General features: G+C 46.3%; 1 non-coding gene across 1 annotated transcript; it reads left to right on the top strand.

The window, feature by feature from the left end:
* Positions 1 to 24,567: 24,567 nt before the first annotated feature.
* On the top strand, positions 24,568 to 24,640 carry Trnas-gcu (transfer RNA serine (anticodon GCU)). Its single transcript has one exon. It is a non-coding gene; the product is annotated as a tRNA-Ser (tRNA).
* Positions 24,641 to 25,060: the final 420 nt, after the last annotated feature.

The following is a 25,060-nucleotide window of genomic DNA, read 5'->3' as shown; positions in this document are numbered from 1 at the left end:
AGAAAAGGCAGGACAGCGAGCGTGGATGGACGCGCACGCGCACATGGATGTCTCGACGCCAGAAGTGCAACGTCAGATGTCACGGCGATGCATCTGGCCCCGCGCTTGCGTTTCCCGGTTTATTTTGCTGGAAGCCGTAAAACGTAGTGGCAGTGATGCCCTCCCCATCAAAGTCCTTCCTGCTACCCATATAATGAGAAGATTCACAATCTCTCCTCCTTAAGGAATGGCTGTGCTATCATACACTTTTCAGTGACATACAGTGTGACACATATTAAAGGGACCCTGCAACTATTTCGATAAACACTTTCACTCTATCTACTGCGAAAGCTACACTGCGCAGTACACTGCGAAAGCTACAGTTATCGCCAGCGCGGCACTGCGGGAATTGCTCGTCGCACCAGATACGCCTTCTATTTATGCTTTGTTTTTCTGGCTTTACTTTTAAATTTGCTATCGAAACGGGTTCCTTGCTGGTACTGAAGGAGAACCCGCCAACAGTGGCTACATGGCCTCAGTGACGTAATTCGGGCCGTCGAAGAACGACGTCAAGACCGGGAAAGAGAGAAAAATTTTTTGAGGGAGTTTCCAAGTTATCTGATGAGCGTAGAGCAGTAATTTTTGGCTGAGGTAATTTGCGACACCGTAATCTAAGTACTGGGTGTGTTGGGTGACAACGTTCTGCAAGTATTTACGATTTTTACAAAGTTGAAAATAGGGCTGCAGGGTTCCTTTAAGAACGTCGCGGTGAAAGCGACGTTTGCAGGCGATTGCCCATGGCCAGATGTAAGCAGGATTCCGGGCGCGGTGCTGCTTTCCTTTTTTGTCGCATACAAACTAAAATTGAATGTGCCGTTAAGCCTCAATGGATCGATCATTGCGTTCAACGTTTTTACATCAATCCTGCGGAGTTCCCTTAGCGACAAGAAGTGACGTTGTGTACACGCGCACCTTTGTTTGACATTAATTTAGTCGTTAGATTTAGGCTATAACGGCGGAAGCTGCGTGCCTGCCGCGACATTTGTCATCCGCTTAGGAAGATGGCCTGCGGCCGCGGTGGAGAGAATGAACTAGCCGCAGGAAATGACCCGCTTAAAACAGCGGAGAGCTTAGCACTCCAAGCGTTACTAGCCGTCACGCTTTGGAAAGAACAAAGTTCTAAATTTTAAAGATCATTTTCTTTGTTGGGCTACTTAAACAAAAATTTCCGCCTGTCTGTCTGTCTGTCTGTCCGCCTGTCTGTCTGTCTGTCTGTCTGTCTGTCTGTCTGTCTGTCTGTCTGTCTGTCTGTCTGTCTGTCTGTCTGTCTGTCTGTCTGTCTGTCTGTCTGTCTGTCTGTCTGTCTGTCTGTCTGTCTGTCTGTCTGTCCCTCTATTCAACCACCCGGCTAAATATAAGGAATTCTGAAACGACAAGTTTATATAGGCACAACATTTCCGAACAACCATATCTGAAAGCATTCTTCACATATGTAAACATTGTTGAGCAAAATGAAAATACCAGCATATTTGAGATACAACATCAATACATAAGTGGTATTTGAAATGTTTTGTTAACGAATAAACTTTAGGACTGAAGGAGCCACGAACGGTTCTTTGCCTTAAATTCTTCTTTCGTGTGAGAACGTCTGATTGTATGTCGGCAATCATCACGCTTTCTTCGTACATATTGGACAACACCACGAATGCGTTGGCAACGGAGAGCTTTAGCATAGCGCTTTCTATCTTTGCGTACGCTGAACGTTAAATTTTTGCTGCGCGTAACGTCGGCACCGCGCGGAGAGTTTTAGTACAGTGCCTTATCGGTTTTTCTTTGCGGCACGCCAACGGTTATGGCGCCATCTTCGGTAATGAATGCGAAGCGACACTCATCTGGCTGAATGAGTACCTAGAATTTTGCACGACTACCCAACCAGAGAAACCAAACGTTTTCCCGTTAGTATTAAAAGCGAAACGTGCACAACATCATGGAAATATTCTCCTACATAAGCATATTATATAGCGGGAGCATTGAGGCCATGCGGCTAGTCGTTTCGGCGATCGCACACAACATGCAGAACTGAAGGACTGGGTTTTACGTATACATTATTTGACTCAAAAATAATCCAGAAAACTATTTCGAACAAACGCGACATGACGACGCAACTGCTTGCACTGCGAGGCGGAAGCACGAGAATAGAATTCTATATTTTTCTTCCAGCCCGTCGTAACTATCGCACTCCACGCGATCTGCGGGGTCGAACAGCAAGTTACTTCACTTCGCCGCAAGCCGGGAAGGCTTTTAACCGGACACACTGGGTTGAATCGTCGCTGGTGGTAACTAATTCCAAACATAGTGCTCAAGCACAGTCCACCCGAAGGCGCACGCCGCCGCCTTGCACCGTGAGGCAAACGCGCCAGCAGCACATACATACATCATCGAACGACGGCCTGCAGGAGCTTTGTTCGGCCAGTCAGCGATGCCACGTAAGTTTCGCTCACCGCGAGAGCAACGTGCAAACCACGGGACCTATTTAGAAAGCAGGAGCGGAGAACTTGTTCTGTAAGATGCAAATTGTTGCTCACAGAGAAACGAAAGCGTTGAGGCGCTCTGCTCTACCTGCCGCCATGTTGCAAACACAGGGACGCGCAAGGGCGTAGCGTACGCACGCTACTTTGCTAAAACAGCGTGCGCTCGCTTTACGGCCGCTAAACGTAAAACCAACTTTGTGTAGAGCGCATTCGCAGTGCCACTGACGAACGATGATATTATACGGTGACCACTTGCGTAGGACTGAAAACGCTATACTAAATCTCTAATGTCTTGAGTGGACGGTTGCGGGCGGTCGTGAATGTCTTCGTCGGAGTCAGAGTCGCATTGCGGCAGCGCGGTCACTTGGCGCACGACTCCGTCGTATGGTCTCTCCCTGAACAACACTATGTTGCTGTCAATTGCAGCAAACTCGCTAAATGCAACGGCAGCGGGAAAGTCCATGCCACTGCGCGAGTCGGTAATCAGCTGCTCGCCGTTGGCGACTCGGTCGGTGCTGTCTTCGGCGGTGGCGTTCGCATTGGCGTTGGGCGTTGCTTATTGTCAGCGTCACCTGGTGCCTAAAAAAGTGGTGTTTAAAAAAAAATTTCCACGTATGATCCGTTTCCGGCTTTTGAGATTGCTCCTGCTGCAGACTATATACAAAATTATGGCCTCAAATATCAAGACTTCTTACCCCGGCGGGAGTCAAGCCAGTCCCCATCGAATCCGAAGCAGCCAGGTGGCTTAGGATTCAAAATGGCGTCGCCCTGGAGTCGCACCGTGGTACAGTGTACTAGAAGGTAACGTGTGTCGTTCAGGGCAAAACCAATGGAGAACGCGGGTTCCTTTTGTGATGAAAAAAATTGTATGGACAGCAGGCGTTCCCCAGAGAACTCCTGTTGCAGCCAGCGCCACCTATAATTTTTTAAATCAAACTGAAGAGTTATTTGGCGGGTAATATAAATCTTTATATCATAAAATAAAGAAATAAGAACATTTAGGTCAGAAAATAAGGATTTATTTAACAAACAAAACTTATGAAACCAACTGGTAAGAAGCGGCCGCCAGGGGCGCTGCTTACAAAGGGAGTTCCTCAGCAGAATTTTTCATCGCTAAAGGGACTCCCTAATCGTCCCCGAACGACACACCTCTCTCTTCTAGTACACTGTAACCGTGGCTCCGTCGCAAAAAATTTCGTCAAGAAAATCGCACTCTTGGCTTTATTTTGTCCGAAATATCCGTTGTTCATTTACATTGCACCGATGGAACAACTCGCGGTTTCTCTGGAAAGTGCAGAATTACAGCAAGTCCAAATTTTTCGAGTTCGAAAACATGGCCGACTACTGTAGTTGAAGAATTTCAAGCAGTCAGTAGAACGGAAATTATGTCACGTGATCTGGGAGATGAAAGTTGAACCAAGAACCTATTACTCAACGTCTTGAATTTTCGTATAGGGGAGCTGCGGGAAGAGATGGGTGCAGGAGTGGCAAAGAACGTCGCTGTTATGAATTGAGATACGGCACCCCTGCTGAAATGCAAGAGCGCTAAGACGACGAATGTATAATTTAGCCTTCCGAGGAAAGTTGCATATCGCGTGCTCAGCAGTTTTCGAGCAACAGGAATTAGGAAATCTACGATGCCGGCGACTTCGAGTTTGAAGACATGTTTGGCATTATGAAAATTATTTGCTGCACCGTATAAGAACCGGTGTCTAGTTTGCATCAAAGTGTGCCATCGCGTGCCGATTCGCAACTCCGACAGCAATTCCTATCTCGAAAAAAGTGCGACACAGTCTTGAGAAGGCAAAGAAAGCCTGACTGACTAATCATAGCTTGGAACTAAGGGGCCCCGCTCCTGTATATAAAAGAGCCCCTGTGCCCTACTTTTCAGACGCATGTAGAATGACTGCATGTAAAAAACGGGAGCCCACCTGGAAGTCCGCTTGGTGTATCAACAGCAATATTTTCACTACGCCGTAAGAAAATCCCCGTACTGTTCAAATAAATGCAAAAATGTCTTGTTCATCACCCCAACCATGTCAAGCAACCGTCTCGTGCTTTAGGTTGAGGCGCGGTGCTGCTAACTTCATAAATATGTGGTTCGGTACACAGGCAGCTGTAAAATGGTACTGAAGTAATATCATTCTTTCAAGCACGAAAAAACATCAGGAATGGCTCGAAATATTATGTAGTTTATAATCTCTCTCACTCACTCTCTCTCTCTCTCTCTCTCTCTCTCTCTCCTCTCTCTCTCTCTCTCTCTCTCTCTCTCTCTCTCTCTCTCTCTCTCTCTCTCTCTCTCTCTCTCTCTCTCTCTCTCTCTACTCTCTCTCTCTCTCTCTCTCTCTCTCTCTCTCTCTCTCTCCAACCACTCTGTACATTCAAAGGTTCTTTTAGCGTAGGCTTCACTACTGTATACTACTCCCTTTCTGGGAAACCATTTTACTAGGGATATTGTAAAGATTCTCATATGGAAGTATCGACTCCCATTTATTCCTGCCCATAGAACAATTTACATGTAGTCTTTAAAGGAGCCATGAAGACAAAAAACACGTTTGTTTTATTAGGAAGGCTGCTTTGTTCTGATAAAAATGATACCGATTTCATCGCAAACTTCCAAAAAATAACGGAGATAGAAAGAAAACGTGTGGAGCTGTGGCGACTCGCTAGCCAGTTTCTAGCAACTTTTCTATGACGTCACAGAATCTTGTATGGACGATTGACGGCGGCCGAACTAATCAATCCCCAGGACACATCACTGGATGATTGTAGTGGGGCCGCTAGTTCCGTTTGATCGAATCACTTGAATGCTAACGTGCACCCAACCCACCGAAAATTATGTTTTAGTGCTGGCCCATATGACGTGCCTAGCGCCGATAACACGTCACTGTGGCGCGAAATTTGAAAGTTCGTAGGTATTTCTTGTTTTTTTATCAGTTAAAAAACGTCTTTCGTGGCCGGAATGGAGCTGAGTGAGGAGTGAAGCCCAACTCTTTAAGTTAAACAAAGTTGTGTTTTCTCTTCATGGACCCTTTAAAAGCGACGTCAGTTCTATGCACAAATGCTTTGCCTGTGGACTGTTTTACGTGTCTTTTTTTTTTATTATCAACCTTTCCTTACCCATTCACAAGGTTCCAATAATCTAAATTTGCACTACTGTAACTATTGCAGGTATTAACTTGGCCAACGGCACGTTAAGTTTGCATATTTCAGCCGTTCCGATAGGACTCGGTCCTATGCATACTTTCCACAGCGTACCGTTTAACGCGTTTCTAATTGTTCTACCATTCCGTTCTTATCGACTACGAAGGGACCAGTCATCTAAACTTACTTTAGTATAATCATTACATCTGTACCCTTCACTTATAACCAAACTATTGTGCAGATATAGGGCGCCAATAACATGTCACGGTTGTTCGGTTGTGTAGTTGAGTCACCAATTAATGCTTACGTAATAATAGTTTGGCAACGTCAGCAGCCACGATGGCAATTTTTTTTTTCGCTACACTTTCATTGCAAACGAGCTCTGTCGATATACGCCTGCTTCGGTGGCGACCGAATGCGTACCACGTTTCGCAAACGGCGGTGAGATTTCCCGGAAATCGCGCGATGGTTCTTGCGATAAGGGGCGGGTGTTTCCAGCCCCCTTTCGTGCCCATCCAGTTGTTACTACTCCGACCCGGTTTGCCCGAAACCATGCTTCCAAACGGAAACACGCAGCAGTATAAAGTAGTTACCCACTCTGCTGTCGGGACGGTTTAGCCAAGTTCAAACGAGTGCCTCTAACAGCCGACGCCAGGCATGCTAACAAAAGATATAAAAGGAAGTGACGAGACGAAAGAGTCACGCTATAAAACGTGGAAAGTTGGATGCTATTGTGGGCATGTGCGTCTGTGCTTTTTTTTCTTTTTATTGCATCTGCGGACATGCAAGCAAAGCTTAAAAGCAATTTCTCGTTCCGGTCATGCGAGATTGCGATTACAACGAAGGAGTCAAATGGCCGCTAGGCTTTTTTTACTGTGAATCTTTTGGTGAGACCTCTCCCCGCGATCTTTCGCGACTGTACTACCTCAAGGCTTCGTGGCTAAGCCAACCTAACAAAGATACTATTGAGTCTTCGCAGAAGAAGGTTGGGAGGAACAGGCTGGCAGCACACTCTGGCTAAGTGCAACACTTATTTATTCGGTTACACAATGAAAGAATCTGGGAGGAAAGAGAGGCTGCTTATGTTCAGACTCGAGCCACTATCACAGCGAGGAATTGACGTCACGTGGAAGAACAGCCCTGGCCCACCGCTGATAGCGGAGCGCGCATGCTGCAGCACCAAAGATGATAACACAGCAGATTGCTCTGAAATTTGCGTTCTAGCGCGAACATCCCAGAAAAGAGTATACCATACTGCGCTGAATTTGATTGATTGATTATTGGTTTAACGCGCCCACGCAACGCACGTGAGGAAGCGCGCCATAGTGCAGGGCTCCGGATTAATTTTGACCACCTGGAGATCTTTAACGTGCGACGAAATCTCGTACGCAAGGGCGTTTTTTTGCTTTTAGCCTCCATCAGAAAAGCGGCAGCCGTGTCCGGGAATAGAACCCAAGACCTCGTGCTCAGCAGCGCAACGCCTTAGCCACTGAGCCAGCGCGGCGGGTCTGCGCTGAATTTCACGAACTGTTTATGCGTTAGTTTAAACGTTTCGAAATTCCCGCCCGCAGTCAATACTTGTGCGTCTACAGAGGAGTATCATTCTACAAAACTGTTTCAACTCGTGTTCGGCATTAGGCGTAAGTGTACGACGTCTCACTGCTAAACAGGGCTCGATACCCATACTACCACGTATAATAAGCAGTGGCGTTACTAAACAGAATAATATTCCCCGCCTCTTCGGAAAACGGTCCGGTGCGGTCCCCAATTTTAGTTGGTACAATGCATGCGAAACGGATTTTAATGCTCTCGTGTTTGTCCCCTGGACAAACCTTAATGCTACAACTCTCATTACGATCGTTCGCTCAGGGGTGTTAATACTCGCCAACTAAAACCGATCGCAATGTATTTTACCGCACTCGTTCTCTTCCATATCGGACAACGCACCAGTCATCTCCCCAACAAGAAAATGAAAACAACAGAAAAAAGATTTTCTTAAAACTACTCTGTGTCTTTCGAAAGCGTTTTCACTAGCATTTATATGCCGTGTTTCAGAACCACCTTCACTAACACTACTAACAGCTACACCATATAGCGTTGTGCTGCTGAGCACGATGACGCGGGTTCGAATCCCGGCCCCGGCGGCCGCTTTTCTGGTGGAGGCGAAAAGCAAAAACGCCCATGTTGACGAGATTTCGGAGCACGTGAAATATCCCCAGGTGATCAAAATTAAGCCGCATCCCTCCACTATAGGCCTGCATTGCGTCGGCGCGTGTTAAACTCCACAATCAAGTCAATGGTTATGACACCGTATTCGGGAAAATGGCATGCGTTGTGAAGCCTTGCTAACATGGCATATTTTCGCTGAGACACTCCGAATATAAGTAGGTTGTTTTTTTATCCCCATTATCTCTCCTTTCAATTCGGTTGGAGTTCCTTGGGGTGCAATATCCGCACAACTATGTTGAACAAGAAAATGTTAGCTTATATTGCAGTTTTAATGACAGATAGGATTTCGCCAATCTTCTCGACAAAACTGTATCCTGGCCCTGGCTTTTACGGCGCCTGACAGTAAGCAGCCTTAATGGAATAACGGTAAGACAGCCACCTTCACAGGACCAGGGCAATCCATTGTTCGTTGTCCATGTTCGCATCCTGGGCGGATAACAGTTAGGTTGGGCGGATAACAGTTGGGCGGATAACAGTTAGGCCTTGTACAGCGTTGCGCGAGCCTCGGATCAAGTAGGATAAAGCCCATTAGGCAGTCTAGACGTCAGGATTATCTTGGCCAATCTCGTGTTACCTGCCATGAACCTAACGTCCTATTCCAGCTCGCTTTGTTGCAACTTACTTCTCTCAGTCAATGAGGAGTTTGTTTTCGGTGTGTGTGACCAGGTTTATGCTTAGGTGGCGTTGCCTCAACCGTGTTGCCTCGCATACGCTACGAAATAGTTTCGCCTTCGTTTCTCAAAATCCACGCTGGGATGTCATGCGCGGTAAAGTTTGAATTCGGGACAATAGAAGTAGTACAAGTCTGAGCTGTCTTGGACTCCTGCCAATTGCCAACATGGTAACGTTGAAACACCGAACAATAACCCGCGCCCATTTATTCGCAAAACCCGTCAAATCTCGAGAACGTCACTCTTGGAGAAAAAAATTGCAAGACCCCTAAGCGGCGTTCAATTAGACATTGCGGCTTTCGCGTTATCTACCCGTGAGAAACTTCTTTACGGTTTGAGCGTATACCATATATGCCGACGCGTAAAATCGTGCTTCAATAACATTTCGGGGCATTTGGCGATACCTGTTTTCCTCGATGTGCACATGTCGTCTTAGCGTGTCTTGCATAGATATTGTTTTTACTTTTGATTACATACCTACATGCTTGCAGCAGTTTAATAACCTGCTATTTTAACTTGATTTGATCTTTCCCTACTTTGGAATTCCTTTCTTTTTTTGTATTGCGTTTCCTGCTTTTTGTTTTCTTATGTATTAATTTTTTCCTTTGTGGTATTTCTTGTTTTGTATTTTCTGTTGTTTTATAAGCGTTTATTTTGCCACAGCGCATATATATGAAGGTATGAGTTGATGACGAAAGGTGATTACATGAACATGAAAATGTTTGCTTCGCGGATGAAGTCAAGGAGTGAGCGATGATGGCACCCATGTGTCCTTTTTTACCTCAGTTTATAATTGTGTGCTCCCCATTACTCTATGCCCTACCACAGGCCTGTAACGCATTTTACATAAATAAATAAACAAATAAATAAATAAATAAATAAATAAATAAATAAATAAACAAACAAACAAACAAATAAATAAATAAATAAATAAATAAATAAATAAATAAATAAATAAATAAATAAATAAATAAATAAATAAATAAATAAATAAATAAATAAATAATGACGCCATGCGAGCTTCATAGCGTATGTAAGTGTGTGAGGTTACATTGAACAGATGATTCTACGCCAGTACAAACCTCGTCACACACGCCGAAAACGAAATCCACGTTGTCCGGAAGTTTTCGACTGATAGCCGTGACCATGCAATGTAGAACCCAAACAACGTGCTGCTCTCTTCGGGTGGAATTGTTTCTGTTAGCCGCTTTACGAATGTAACTATTTACCAGGTGCGCGTAGTGAGCGCCAGGGAACAATATTCTAGACAAGATCGGAAAAATACTTTTAAGCGTTTGGTCTTAAATTTACCTAGAAAATTTCTTGTTTAATTTATCTGGGCAGTTAAAAAAGGAAAGTTGATTGCGTCCAGCCGCGAAAAGCAAAAAGGCCCGTGTGCCTGAGATCTCGGTACACGTTAAAGATTCCAAAGAGGCAAAAATTAATTCGGAGCTCTCCGCTACGACATGTGAAGCGTCGGCGCGTTAAACCCCACAGCCAATCGAATTCTTCTATATAGCCGCCCCGTTCCATAGGGGCGGTTTCCCTTACAACCCGGGTTCGAATGGCAGTGATTCTATCCCGCTGAAGTCCACACCGACTCGAGAGCAGAAATAATAGGGATGACCAGCATACTAACTGCCCGAGCGTCACAGCGAAGACATGACGTCACAACATACGGTACGGTATTCTTCCGAGTGAGGGGCAGTATCAGCATACCAGCAACGAGCGTGTGGTTATTTTACGTGTTTACGTGTCGCATTCCCCCGCAGGGAAGGCGGCGCATAAAATAAGCCCTAACTTAAAACAATTTCTACGTCCAATGCAAGAGAGATGAGTGCGAATACCAGGAACACAAATGTACAGTTGAGGCCACGCTGCAAAAACACCCTTGAATGAAGGGCGTAGAAAGAACCGATGTGCAAGCAAAATACAATTTAGAAAAGCAGCGCTGGCGCTACCTACAGGACAGGATTCCTGAAAATCCGGGGGCTCACTGCTTGGGGCGGCACCCGTCGCACGCTCAGCTAATCATAGGCCCCATTGAACGTTTTTCCCTGTGCAGATGTACGGCGAGCCTTTTCGTAAGCCTGCTGTACGTCGTGAGTCATGCAGTACTAAGAACAGGTTCCCAGACCCACCCCTAGAGGGCGCAGGGGCTTCGCAGAGGCGAGTTCTTTTCCTCCCTTCTAAGGGAGGGAGAGGTAGGGTGTCCCCACCACCGACGTTTAGCTGCCGATTCCTTTGTGCGAATCGTAGAATTTGCGGGGTGACGGCATTGCCGTTCTCGGCTGACGTTCTCGTCCATTGGAGTTCGAGCTTACACAAGACAACCTCAGCTCAGCTTCGCTGTTTCAGCGAAGTTCAAACTGGGTGAAACTGGGTTATTTTTTTATAGCTATTGGAGTTTTAGTGAGTCTTGAAAGCACAAAACACAAAGCAGCGACTTGCGAGCACAGAAGAACTTGCAGAAACACCCGAGTGGGGTTTATGGGGTAAATACACAAGCCAATATACTATACACCAAGCTCCTTTAAAGTCGGCTTCGTTGCTTTAACCGAACGCGGTGCCCGTAAAGCCTTTTTGGGAACAATTTGGGCAAGCAGTTTGGTACCAATGCAGGAAGGCACCGGGGTTTATTTTAAATACATCGAGGAAACCGTATGTGTCCTAAAAATGGTATACAACGAGCTTTTTCTACGCAAATGTTCAATACTCCGAGAAATGCATTGGTGGTAAGAACATGTTCATGTGCTACACTAGAAGTTTGGTGTTAAATCAGGAACGCCCTAGCGAAGAACCAGTGCATCACTATGGGGCGCTATAAAGTCGCTAGTCGGTTGCACAAGTGTACACAATTTTATGCTAGGAAAACATACTTAATGGCAAAATAATAGTGCGATTTCAAAATATCAAAACCGCGTAGTGCCTTTTATTAATTACCTCCATGAAGTCCCAAGTATCTATAGAGAGAGCTATACATCAAGCCCTTTCAAGTGGTGCTTTGCTGAGTAGACATTGTTTCAGAGGCCGTACAGGTGCTCCTATATAAAAATGTGAAGGCTCTACAAATTTTCAATAATGGCATTTTTGTAGGCGACGAAAGTGGGACACATCACGCATAACAGGCGGGCAGACGCGTTTTCTTGTCGGGTTCACATAGAAATCGCATTTAAAATACGACTATTTTTACCACGTTTATGGGCCACAGCACCACCACCCCCTCTCTAATCATCTCCCTATAATCGTCTCCTCTCTTCACTGACTAGGGGGTAGCGATACCTTAATAACGTGGCGAGCGGGGCTGTGAGGGCTAACGTAATCCCGCTTCCTGCAATTACAGCGGAGAAGGAGCAGAAAAAACAAAAAAATGGCGCGTCGCCTTTCAGGAAAGGTGCACGATTCTTCCCTCGCCATCAGTGAAGTTGGTGATTCAGTTACTCAAGCGAAGCAGGCATGAATTGACATCTCTCACGACCCCATTTCCCGAGCCGACCAGACGCCATCCATGAATCAACCAATTTCTCCCTTTTCTTCCTCCTCGTCATAGAAAAAGTCAGCCGTTTACACGTGCTACCACTTCAATAGTACCGTGGGTTCCTGCCCCTTCTTTCGAAAGACAGGTCAGCACTTAATCTTTGTTATTGCTTTCCGTTTCCGAGATAACTACGGGTATGTTAATTTAACATGAATGCTACGGAAACGGGAAGACTTCTTTTACGAAGAATTTGTTGCTTGCAAGAGGGAACAAGAAAGGCCCTTAAGAGGTGCCTGATTGCCTGTTGTCCTTGTTTTATTGAATCAGTGCAAACAACTTTCGAATCGTGTTTGGCGTTTCTATATATACAGGAAAAAGGTTGCAAAACTGTATATCGACGGACTCAACAGCAGGCTCAACATTCCTTGGTCTCATCAACGTAATACAAGGTGTATAATAGAAAGTCTAAGAAAGTGTCTATTTGAAAGTGTCATATTAGGAATATTAGTAACGTTTAAATCGATGTAACTCCAATCGTTCGGAAAAGAAAAGATGCAAATTTTTACACCTCTGTTTCTTTCCGTCAAAGAAGATTTCGTACATCCCAACACCAGAAATCATAAAACGTCCGGTCTCGGCGGAATCTTATTGCTTCGTTTTCTGTAAATACGTATCAGTGCGTGCGCAGTTACAAAAGATATGCAAGCTACATAATAAGAAAGACATCTCGAATATGGACGGAGAACGAAGTGACCCGCTTCAACTTGCAGCGAAAGCATACACCGCCTTCAAGGGTTTACTCAAAACTTCTGCAAGGCGACCGGCGAATTCGATAAGCGCCCCTGCTCAATGGATCCGTGGTTTTGAGCGAAAGCGGCCGAGGTCACCCTTGGAGCCAGACTCCTTCCGCTTTCCTGGAAGCGTTCGTTCCTTCCTCATAGCGACGGATTCCCACCCTCTCTACCTCCTTCGGTATTACAGGAGCTGGCTGCCTCTGCCACTCAGATCGGAAGGCCTTTAATAACTGGAATTCAGAGTCGCTAAAAGCGCACCCCTCTGTGCAAGTGATCTGTGTCTTCAACAACCAGTTGGTGATAAGGCCTGGTTGCTTGTTCTCATCCTGCTTGTTTTAAGCGAAACCACTTTTATTTTTTTTTTGTACTTTCGTTCGCTGGCGTTCGTTGTTTTCGGCTCCATAATAGCAATGTCTGTGACTACGGCGATGATTACGGCTTTGACGCGCATGTTTCGGGAAGAGGAACCCGCTATTCACACGTGGCTGGGGGAAGGCTTTTTTTTTTTTTCTTTTGATCTGGCTCCATTTTGCTGGTGCTGGCGTACCACAGATACGCGTCCTAAATCGGGGTCGGTGCGTGGTTTCCCCGACTACGCGTGTGTGTGTGTGTGTGGGGGGGGGGGGGGGGGGGTAATCAAATCTTGTTACGAGAAGCAGAAGACGGTATCGTTTGCAGGAGCCGAGAAGGAGGCACCCGCATAAACGTGATCCTGCGCACTCAGTGATGTTACTCCAGCGAAAGCTGTAGCTAGAGGCCCCTGCAACGGGCCCCATTGGCATCAACTTCCCGATTAGAGTGGCAAAAACGAAAACAGGTTACCGTGGTTCACGGTTGTCTGAAAAAAAAAAAAACAAGAACCTCGTTTGGCCGCTGCCGATTTCAGTTACTTTCTCTACGAACACGGAGTTCGAATAGCAAGCTTAGTTAACGCGGGAAACATCGAGGATAGCGGTCATAAGCACCCAAGCCTTTGATTTCGTTTTTTTTTTTTTTTTTTTTTTTGAGAATGTTTCCCTTTGCGGTTCCCGTTGTGACGAGGCTCTTTCCGTGCGCGTGTTTTTGTTCGTTATGGTTCAACCGTTTGTTGCCTTTTTTTTTTGTACTTGACGCCGTGCCAGCGAGCTGAAAAACAATTTTATTGTGAACAACCCCGTTGTAGACCTCCCGCTCCGTCCACGTGTGCACCTTGTAAGTGCCCGCATCTGCACACACTGTCTACTCGGCTGGAGTGCAGCGTTTCAGATGCGACAATTCACAGTAGGTGCAGAGACAGATGCAGGACGGGTCCACCGTAACCGTTCGTTGATTGATTGATTGATTGATTGATTGATTGATTGATTGATTGATTGATTGATTGATTGATTGATTGATTGATTGATTGATTGATTGATTGATTGATTGATTGATTGATTGATTGATTGATTGATTGATTGTGGGGTTTAACGCGCTGACGCAACGCAGGCGATGAGACGCGCCGTAGTGAAAGGCTCCGCATTAATTTTGACCACCTGGGAATCTCGCACACACGGGCGTTTTTGCTTTTCGCCTCCATCCCTAACCGTTCGTTGGTCAGTTTGTGCGACTAACGGCGTTCGCACCGGACATACTGTTTAGAGTCTGACGCTGTACCTTCCTCTTGGACTGCTTTTGGTGTTCACCCACAGACTTATTCAAATGCCGAAACACATCCACGTCGGCAGTGCTTTATCTAAAAAAAAAACTGTGGTTGATTCCTCTGTCATAGGAATCAATAAAACACAAAAGTGAAATGTGCAGCGAAATCTGCAGATGAGCATGATTTGCGGGCCGGCGGCAGTCATGTGGGTGTGCTTTGGAGAGCGACGTCCTGCTGGCGGGTCGCTTCGGCAAGGGTGTACTGGCGTTATTTTCATGACGTCAGTAAAATCTTGGTTCATTCCGGCACAAAAAAAAAAATATTACAAAATATAAAAATATAAAATATAAAAATATGTTAAAATATGAAACCCGGAAACGAGCAACCCGAAGTAAAACGCACACTTTAGTTCTAAAGGTTGCTTCCCCGCAAGAAGATCCTGTTTGCTGGGGTGCACCCTTTACAGGCCGCTTGCTTCGTTGTCCTGTCGTCACTTCCGTGACGGATGTGACGTAAGTCAAATCTTCGTTAAAAATGGTTACCACCTTCAAAGAAACAGAGAGGTAGCGATATATATATATATATATATATATATATATATATATATATATATATATATATATATATATATATATATATATATATATATATATATATATATATCTGTATATATATATATATATATATATATATATATATATATATAGAGAGAGAGAGAGAACAGGGAAGCCACGTTATCGTGTACCATCTATAAGCATTCATTCCACTTTTCAGTGTGGAATTAAAGACATATTGGTAGAAATTAAGAAGAGGAAATGGACGTGGGCAGGGCATGTAATGCGAAGGCAAGATAACCGCTGGTCGTTAAGGGTAACAGAGTGGATACCTAGAGAAGGCAAGCGCTGCAGGGGGCGGCAGAAAATTAGATGGGCAGATGAGATCAAGAAGTTTGCGGGGATAAATTGGTCACGGTTGGCACAGGACCGAGGTAATTGGAGAAGACTGGGAGAGGCCTTTGCCCTGCAGTGGGCATAGATAGGCTGGTGATGATGATGATGATGATGATAATTAACCTCTCTCTGTGCGCGTCTAATTTCCACAAAAATGCAAAAATGAAGGAAGCTCACAATAACGCGTAAGACTTGAAGGTACGATCATCATGAAGGTTTGCTTCTTCTTTGAAGCCGATTTGCTTCTTCTTCACTGCCAGAACGACCTTTGCTCCATCATTATTGCTAGATGTTTGAGCTTCCTTTATATTTTTTAGGAGTGATCATGATTGGACATCATCTTGGAGAGGCATATGCTATGACGTGTCGTTCTTGTCCCGAGCAAGCGTTGCCATGTTTACGGCGAGCGATGTTGTCTTTCTTATTCCGATTAAGTTAAGTGTTGCCACGATGACGCCTAACGCTAAAGTTTTTTGTGCCACTCTTGGCCAATCAACCTAAGTCTTGCTTGACAAACGTGCGCCGGGGACGCTGGGCGGTCACCCCGACGCGCGCACACACGAGCGCTCGACATTTTTTTTTTATTTTTAGCTGCCGGGCTGATGTCGCCGCTATCTTCGGGAATCTCCTTAAGTGGGTATGTTTAACTTGACAAACGTACGCAGGGGTTTGTAGTTGGGCAAGTTGGTACATAACTTTAACAAAACAGCGCGAAGCACGGGACAAAGGGCTTGTGTAGTCTTCGTCTTCCCTTTGTCCCGTGCTTCGCGCTGTTTTGTTAAAGTTATTCCCTTTGTCCCGTGCTTCACGCTGTTTTGTTAAAGTTGGAGGCGAAAAGCAAAAACGCCCGTGTGCACGAGATTTCGGCGCACGTTAAAGATCCCCAGGTGGTCAAAATTAATCCGGAGCCCTCCACTACGGCGCGCCTCATCGCCTGTGTTGCGTCGGCGCGTTAAATCCTACAGTCAAATGTTTTGTTAAAGTTATTTACCAACTTGCCCAACTACAAACCCTGTACGCAGGGGACGCTGGGCGCTTGCCGCGAGGCACACGCACACGAGCGCTGGGCAGTTTCTTGGTTATTTTAACTGCCGGGCGGTAGCCGCGATCTTACAGAATCTCCTTAAGTAGGTATGCTTGATTTGACAAACGGACATAGGAGACGCTGGGCGGTCGTCGGGAATCACGCACACACGCGCACAAGGCATTTTCTTGGTTTTGTTAACTGCCGGGCTGTCGACTCGACGACCGCGCTCACGTGAGCGCCTCGGAAATTTCTTGGTATTTTTAACTGCGAGCACGAAAAATTATGATTTGCTAAACAGCTTCGCTGTCAAAAGGCTGTTTGCGATCCAAAACCTAACCAGCTTGCTCTTTACAGTGTAAATATCTGTTAGTATCGTGCCTCAATCGGTGTCTTTAATTCTGACGAAATCTTGGGAGTGTGCCGTTGATTTTGCTAGTTTAAAATGCAAAAGCGGAAGCACTAATTCCTCCTTTCGTCTTTGCTGATATTCCACAGTAGGTCTGAGCTCCACAGCATTTAAGCTCTTCACTCTCATGTGAAGTTTAACACAATGCTGTTCCAGCTGGATGGACTATGACCTGCGAACCTCTTCATGGTCTTGCGCAATAATTAAATACCGCCGGCAGTTCCTTGCTCCAAAATCTCGTTCGACGGGTCGTTTTCTCTTTGTCATTTGTATGTTGGTGTGTGTGTGTGTACTGCAGGTGTGTGCGTGTTCGTGCGCGGGTGTGCGTGTGTGTGTGTGCGTGTGTGTGGGAGGGCGGGTGTGTGGGTGTGTGTGCGTGTGTGTGTGTGCGGGTGAGTGTGTGTGTGCGTGCGTGCATGTGTGTGTGCGGGTGTGTGTATGTGTGCGTGCGTGTGTGCGGGTGTGTGTGTGTTTGTGCGGATTTGTGTGTATGTGTGTGTATGTGTGTGTGCGTACGGGTGTGCGGGTATTTGTGTGTGCGGGTGTGTGTGTATATGTGTGTGCGTGTGTGTGTGTGGGTGGGTGTGTTTGCGGGTCTGTGTGTGCGTGTGTGTGTGCGGGTGTGTGGTGTGCGTGTGCGCGCGTGTGTGTGTGCGCGCGCGTGGGTGTTCGGGTGCGTGTGTGTGTGTGTGTGTGCGTGTGGGTGTGTGTGTGGGGGGTGTGCGGGTGTGTGTGTTTGTGTGTGTGCGTGTGTGTGCGCGTGTGTATGTGTGTGTGCGGTGTGTGTGTGTGTGCGTGTTTGTGTGTGCGTGCGTGTGTGTGCGCGGCTGTGTGTGTGCGGGTGTCTGTGAGTGCGTGCGTGCCTGCATGTGTGTGTGCGTGTGCGTGTGCGTGTACTTGCGTGCGTGCGTGCGTGTGTGCATCTTTTCTTTTCTTGGCCCTTATGCTCCGTGTATGCACAAGCAATACCAATATAAAGACTACGGACTAATTGCAGTTTTCGCTCTCAACATTTAAGTCCGGATATCTAGAGCGTTATAGATCCTAAACAATATGCGCAAAGTTCTATATCAAATAAACAGAGAGAAATATCTAAGGTAATGAATCCCCGCCCTTTATCATTTTCTAGAAATTTCAAGAAACCGTGTTATTTAACCTGAACGCAACTATCCAGCTAAATAATGTTTGCAGAACAACATACCGATGAAAATATATTGAACTCGCTGTAAAGCGCACAACACAGTTTCGGATAACCCGATACAGGGTTATCCGAAGACCCGCCTGAGATAGCTAACTATGCAATCCCACGGGAGCATGACTTGCAACACGCCAGTTCCCCTCTGTGCGTATAAAAGCACCATAACATTATGCCGCCTAAGAGCAAAATTGCGTCCCTTGGCGCTCTTGCAGACATCGCATGCCCTGGTGCACAACCTGAAAGTGCACGGTGCATATCAAACATGCGCCCTCATCGATAGCAGAAAGACAGCAGGTCGGGAAGTCGCCTGCTATGAAGTCGACGCGGGTCTGTGTATATTATTCGCTACCTCATTGCGTAAGCAACTCGCTCCACTACTGAGGCTCGCGTAACGAGAGATGCCGCTCTAATACAATGAGCAAGACGCAAAGAGATCCGTGCACTGTTTGCGTAGCCCCTATTGGCGGTGAGCGCGACCACGGGCGGCGCTTCGAAGAGCGCCTCCGTGACGTCGGTTTGGGGATTCTCGCGTTTGTCGTCTGCTTCACTCGGGCTCACTCTCCCTGCTGCTTCTTTGCGCTCGGTTGACGTCTGATGCTTGTCCGCCGTCATTTTGCGTGTGCGTAAATTTTTATCATAATATTAGACTTAAAATCGCATACACTAGCTCAAGGCGTCAGTTAAAGTATAGTTTTTGATACCGCTATGGAAGAAACATTGCCGGCGCCACCCCATTCCTTGCGAAGCCGGTGCTGTGCGGAGCGCGAAGAGTCGGAGTTTTGCGTCAGCTTCTGTTTTCAGCATCTTCTCCAACAAAGGGAGCAGCCAGCTGCTAGTAACCGACAACAGCGCAAATACAAGACCAAAACAAATTCCAGGCATTCGGGGCTGTCGGCATTGGCAGGAGGCATTACGAATCGCGGTAATCACATGTAAGGCAAAACAGTTTTTGATACCTTGCCGAATGCTTGAAAGTATCGTATCACAACACTTTACGTTGCCATGCCAGGAAAGTATGCCGGCATGCACTATGGGTTGCAAAAACTGTAGGTTCAGTTCCAAATAACCCACTGTGTGTTGGTTTTATACTATGCTTCTAACCAGTGGGGAGATCTATTGAGCAAAACGAGTCACGTCTACGGTAAAGATACAGTAACACTGTTTGCTCAGACGTGGAGGGATATTTCGGTCCATTTTCCATAGCCATATCTTCACAATATTCAGAGATGTGTTATAGGAAAACTGCGCTCAAGAGGAGTAGGAGAAGGAGGAGGAGAAAACTTTATTTAACAGAAAAATCTAGTTCGTTCATGGACCGGGCTCAGTTCAGCACAAAAGAGTAAGAGTAATTTTCTTCATTTTATAGAAAGCCATCCCGAGTGCACCAGAGTTTGTTCTTTACGCCTAGAAGAGTTGGAAAACAATAAAGAGCTGCTTGGGAATAGTCATCGGTTCTAATTTCTTGTAACATATGCGCGTATAGTATTTATTGCGTTCGTTAGCGAGTATATCAACACCTCAACACCGGAATCATGTTATAATTGTTCGGATTGAGAGTCAGTTCGTTATGATAACGATGGTTACCATAGAAATTTGCCGCATAAAAGTCGCCTTCGAGTACTCTGGAAAACGTTGTCTGGGGCGCGATTGCGGTGGTGTAGCACAAACCTTCTCATTGTATTTGCATGTGAATAAACAACGCGCGATGCTGATATGCACCTTCTTCTACGTAGCCATAACGAAAGCCAATTTGTGCAGAAGGAATGTGTGCCATACAGCCTGAAGAAAATACTCACACGATCTTAGTGCGCCTCCCAAACATCCCCAAACCTACTAATAAGACGTATGTAACGGAGCAGAAAAATAATGCATCAGGAACAGAAAAAAAAACAAAAAAAAACATTGAACTGATAAAAGTCAATAAGAACGAAAGATATAGAAGAGAGAGACTAAACGTTTATTTAAATCAACAGGGGGGATTGTACTGAAGCTTGAAGGAGGCGTCCTCAGTCCAGGATGCCTTGAGCGCGGGCAGCATCGACAGCCCTTTGAGCCAGCCGAAGCTGGTCGTCCAGGCTGGTGCTCGCCAAGGCGCTCTCCCAAAGCTCGACAGTGGAAAGTTGCAGGTTGGGAGGAATCAGTGGAGATTGGTCACATCCCCCGACCATATGGCGTAGCGTTCCGGGTTCTCCGCAAAATCGGCAAAGCGGGGAGTTCTGTCGGTCGAAAAGGTGAAGCCGGATAGGATGGGGGAATGTATTAGTCTGGAGAGCACGTAAATGACGTTCGTGCTCTCGGGGTAGAGATTTGTGAGGGGAGCGAGTGTCTGACGTGACAGCCTGTAGTGCTGCGTGATCTCGGCGTAAGAGGTCAAGGGCTGCATGCGCTCGGGTTCGGCAACGCTGATCTCGGCGCCCGCTCGGTGGGTCAATTATCGAGCGATGGCGTCCGCCGCCTCGTTTCCAGGGATACCGTGATGTGCGGGAGCCCATACAATCCTGATTAGCCTCTTCAGGGGCTGCTGCTGAATGATGCGTAAAGTTGTTGTGTGAAGGCCTAACGAAATTCCGACAAGCCTGCTGCGAGTCGGTGACAATGACCGCTGCATTAGTTTGTACGACGGCGAGGGCGATTGCTACTTCCTCTGCTTGTATAGTATTGTCGCCGGCAAGCGAGAGGCTGCAACGGGGCTTGTTTTCGACGACTACGGTGGAAACCTCAGCTGCTTTATTTTCTGCAGTGCGATGTGCGTGTCGGGACCCGCTACTTGGTACGTAAGATTAGACCGTTGAGTCTTCATAAGAGCATCTCAAAAATACTGTAGGGAAGCCTACGCATTTTGAATACCAATCTAGGAGCTCTTAGCGTTGGACCTCGCGAATAACCTAGAAAGGTCGACTTACACCTGAGTTACACACGAGTTACATTCGACCGATGCTCTGAAGAAAGTTGTTCTCTCTCTCCTCCAGTGTTGCAAACTTGCGGGGGATACAGCTTGAAATTATGCAGATGTGTCAGAAGATGGCAAAAATGGCTGAATTGCTCGAAATACGCTTTTCAATGACCTCAAGCATCAAAGCGGGCGATTTCTAGCCCACGTCCTGCTGCCCCTCACAAGCGGAGGGTAGCAGACGACCGCGGCGCGAGTCCCTAAGCAATCGTCAGAGCCAGGGGGCGCCACTCAAACATCTCACCGCCAATCTATACCTATAAAAAGAAGTTGATTGATTGATTGATTGATTGATTGATTGATTGATTGATTGATTGATTGATTGATTGATTGATTGATTGATTGATTGATTGATTGATTGATTGATTGATTGATTGATTGATTGATTGATTGATTGATTGATTGTGGGGTTTAACGCGCCGACGCAACGCAGGCGATGATGCGCGCCGTAGTGGAGGGCTCCGGATTAATTTTGACCACCTGGGGATCTTTATCGTGCGCCGAAATCTCGTGCACACGGGCGTTTTTGCTTTTCGCCTCCATCAGAAAAGCGGCCGCCGCGGCCGGGAATCGAACCCGCGACCTTCTGCTCAGCAGCGCAACGCCTTAGCCACTGAGCCACCGGGGCGGGTATATAAAAAGAAGTGCCCGACTGACTGACTCACTGACTCATCAACGTCCAGCCAAAACTGTTAGACCTAGAGACTTGAAATTTCACGAGTTTATTTGCGTCATTGAGTAGGTGCTCACTAAGGCGGGTTTTTCAGAAATTGCCCTCCTAACCGAAGAAAAGGTCGAAATTGTGGTTTCACGAATTTGTGATTTTCTCGGTCACCCATTCACATATCGAAGCGCTTTTTGCTGATATAAGTAGCCCTTAAGAATACCTAAAAAGTAGTTTTTGGATTTCGCCCCAACCTACACCAGCGAGGTGATTCCGCATTCCGGAACTAAAACGGTGCTCCTAAAGATTCTCAAATAAATCTTTCACCGATTCAGTAATCCAACTGATTTTTGCTAGAATATGTTACTCATACAAATGCACAGAACCGTTTTCAAAGATTTCGCTCTGCGATGCCGCTAAAAGGGTCAAATTGTTTTTTACAAATGACACGGCTGATGAGCCAAAAAGGCCTCACAGGTTATGTACAAGTCTAGCCAAACTGCTCTTTCAAACGGCTACAGATTGCAAGGGCACATTTTGATTGCGGTGTTGGAGGTCAATATTTCTTAAAATTTTAAAAATTCCACCATGGAGAGAGTAAAAAGCGGTAAAATAGTTTTTCAGATATTAGTTTTTTTACCGCCCGCCATCTGAGATATCGAACTGATTTTCGTTGGGATAGGCAACTTACTCACGTATCTCAACAATGTTATACAATATTTTTCTATGACACCCTCCCAATAGAGGCAAGCAAGATTTCGGGAAAACACTGTGTTGTTACACTATCGTAAATAACCACCCAGCCGGTTGATATCTCCTATTCGTTTTTTCTTGAAAATGCTGCACATTTAATTGCCCAAAAACCACTTTCAGGATTTTTTCCTAAGATGCGGATAAGAAGGGCAGCGAGAATTTTTAATCTGCATTCTTTTGGACGTAAAATTCAGTTGAGATTTCCCGCGTTCGCTTAGCGGTCACCATCTGTTGACACCTTCGGCAACTACGCATCTCCCGTAGGTGTCATATATCATAAATGTAAAAGAGAAGATGTACCAGTAAAAAGCGCAAAGGTTAGCCCTCGGCTTCTGCTGGGACTTCCTGCAATCTCGCGCCTCCCGTAGGGAGCCCATGTTACTTATGATAAAACTGTACCGATGAGCATCGTCCATATCTTCTGAGATCGCACTTCCTACGAGGAAGAATACCCCTCACCCAGCCGGCCTCCATCATGTGTTCCCAGCGCAATCTCCGGCCGAATTCAAGTTGTGTTTGCAACCTGGCACTCTTCCTCATATCATATTAAGAGTGCAAGCAAACCAAGCTCCTTCTTCCATCCACTTTTCCAAACCTAGAGCTGTGGGAGAACCTGGTGACTAACAGCGATCTAAATGTCCAGACAATACTTTCTCCAGAGCGAAGGCTGCCCACTCATCACATGGCTTTCTGAAATTCGGAACCACTCCCACTTCGCCGGCTCAATGAAACCTTTTTCACTCACTGACTCATTCGCTCAAACGCGCCATCTTGGTGCAATTTGTTCAGCGAGAGTTGGAGTAAAACACCAGTCGTTTCACATTACCACTATGCGCCTGCAGTAGGAGCCTATGTTCTGACAGCAGGCAGACGCTCCCGAGTGTGTACCGCTTCCCAATGAAGTAGCCTAATATTGCGACTAACAAATTCCAATTGCTGTCCCTAATATAATGGCCTACCCGGGCACCGCCGGGTACTACCGCTAGTACGCCCATAAAACGAAGGAAACGCCTGGCCGCGGCGGCCGCTTTTCTTATGGAGGCGAAAAGCAAAAACGCACGTGTGTACGAGATTTCGGCGCACGTAAAAAATCGCCATGTGGTCAAAATTAATCCGGAGCCTTCCACTACCGCGCGCCTCATCGCCTGCGATGCGTCGGCGCGTTAAACCCTACAATCGATCAAAAGGAAGGAAACGCGGAAAAACGACAGTGTGAAAACATACCAGCGGGCATACACGCGCCCATGCGCGCGTATATGTAAGAAAAGCTGTGGGAAAGTGTGAGTTACCCCAAACTAAAATAACCGAGTAGTAGACAGATGAAAAATCTTTCCCATCTCTTCATCAAGAAAGTCGGGAGAAGCGGGAAAGCTTTCTCCCATCAAAACTGCATCGAAAATGCGGCCGACGTTTTAGCCAACCATTTTGGCGGAAAGGATTGGTAAAGTTTTTCTTCCTTTCGGCATCGTTCTGACACACCGCTGGATCGCTAAGCTTAAACCTCTCTCGATCGCGCTTACGTTCAAGAGTACGCGAACGTAATTCCGCCAGTTTGTCATCGTTGCCCTTGAGACGCGATCATCCCATGCGACGATTTTTCGCGCACTAAGTAAGCGCATCTACGAACGATCTACATGTATACCTATACGTGGTTTATGAGATAAAGGTAGACTAGTGTGCTCCTTCTACGTGATCGATGCATATACTGTCGTATCTAGAACCGTTTATTTTTGCGATTTTCAAATGACCATTTTACACAATGATATCCACAGTGATTACACGAGGTTTCAATTACACAAACTGTGTCCAGATATCTTATCAGAGCTTTTTCGGTCGCCCAACTGGTCTGTGGAGAAATTGCATTAGGCTTTTAACGGGAAGCCACCGGCATATCACAAAGAAAACTTTCCTTTAAAAAATGTCTCCGCGAACTGCAGTCTGCTCACGTGCTTTGAAGGTGAAGGCATTATTGCTGCCCCCGGCGATGTTTATCGAAATTTGTCGTGCGCGAAATGTCATGAACCAATTCTATTTCACGGTGAAACGAAGCGCGAAGAAACAACGTTGTCCTTGTTTCTTCGTTGGTTTTGTCGTTGTTTTGCGCGCTTCGTTTCATTCTGAACACTTACCATCTCGCCCAGCTTTCTTTGTTACTACAATTCATTTTCATCACCCGCCGCGGTGGCTCAGTGGCTAAGGCGTTGTGTTGCTGAGCGCGAGGACCCGGGTTCGATTCCCGGCCGCGGCGGCCGCTTTTCTGGTGGAGGCGAAAAGCAAAAGCGCCCGTGTGTACGAGATTTCGGGGCAGGTTAAAGATCCCCAGGTGGCCAATTTAATCCGGAGCCCTCCACTACAGCGCACCTAATCGCCTGCGTTGCGTCGGTGCGTTAAACCCTTCAATCAATCAACCAATCGATTCTTTTACATCAATCTTCCCCTACCCTTGCCCTTACATTTCACGGGATTTTTTTTTTGACATCCATGATAGAATAGGAGTGAATTGATTGATTGATTGTAGGGTTTAACCCGCCGACGCAACGCATGCGATGAGGCGCGCCGTAATGGAGGGCTCCGGATTAATTTTGACCACCTGGGGATCTTTAACGTGCGCCGAAATCTCGTACACACGGGCGTTTTTGCTTTTCGCCTCCATCAGAAAAGCGGTCGC

The sequence above is a fragment of the Haemaphysalis longicornis genome, unplaced genomic scaffold (genome assembly GCF_048455015.1).
Source record: "Haemaphysalis longicornis isolate Haplotype H1 unplaced genomic scaffold, Haemaphysalis longicornis Haplotype H1 scaffold_3, whole genome shotgun sequence".
Classification (NCBI taxonomy): domain Eukaryota; kingdom Metazoa; phylum Arthropoda; class Arachnida; order Ixodida; family Ixodidae; genus Haemaphysalis; species Haemaphysalis longicornis.
Note: the sequence above shows the minus strand (reverse complement) of the source record. Positions and strands in the feature narration are given on the sequence as shown.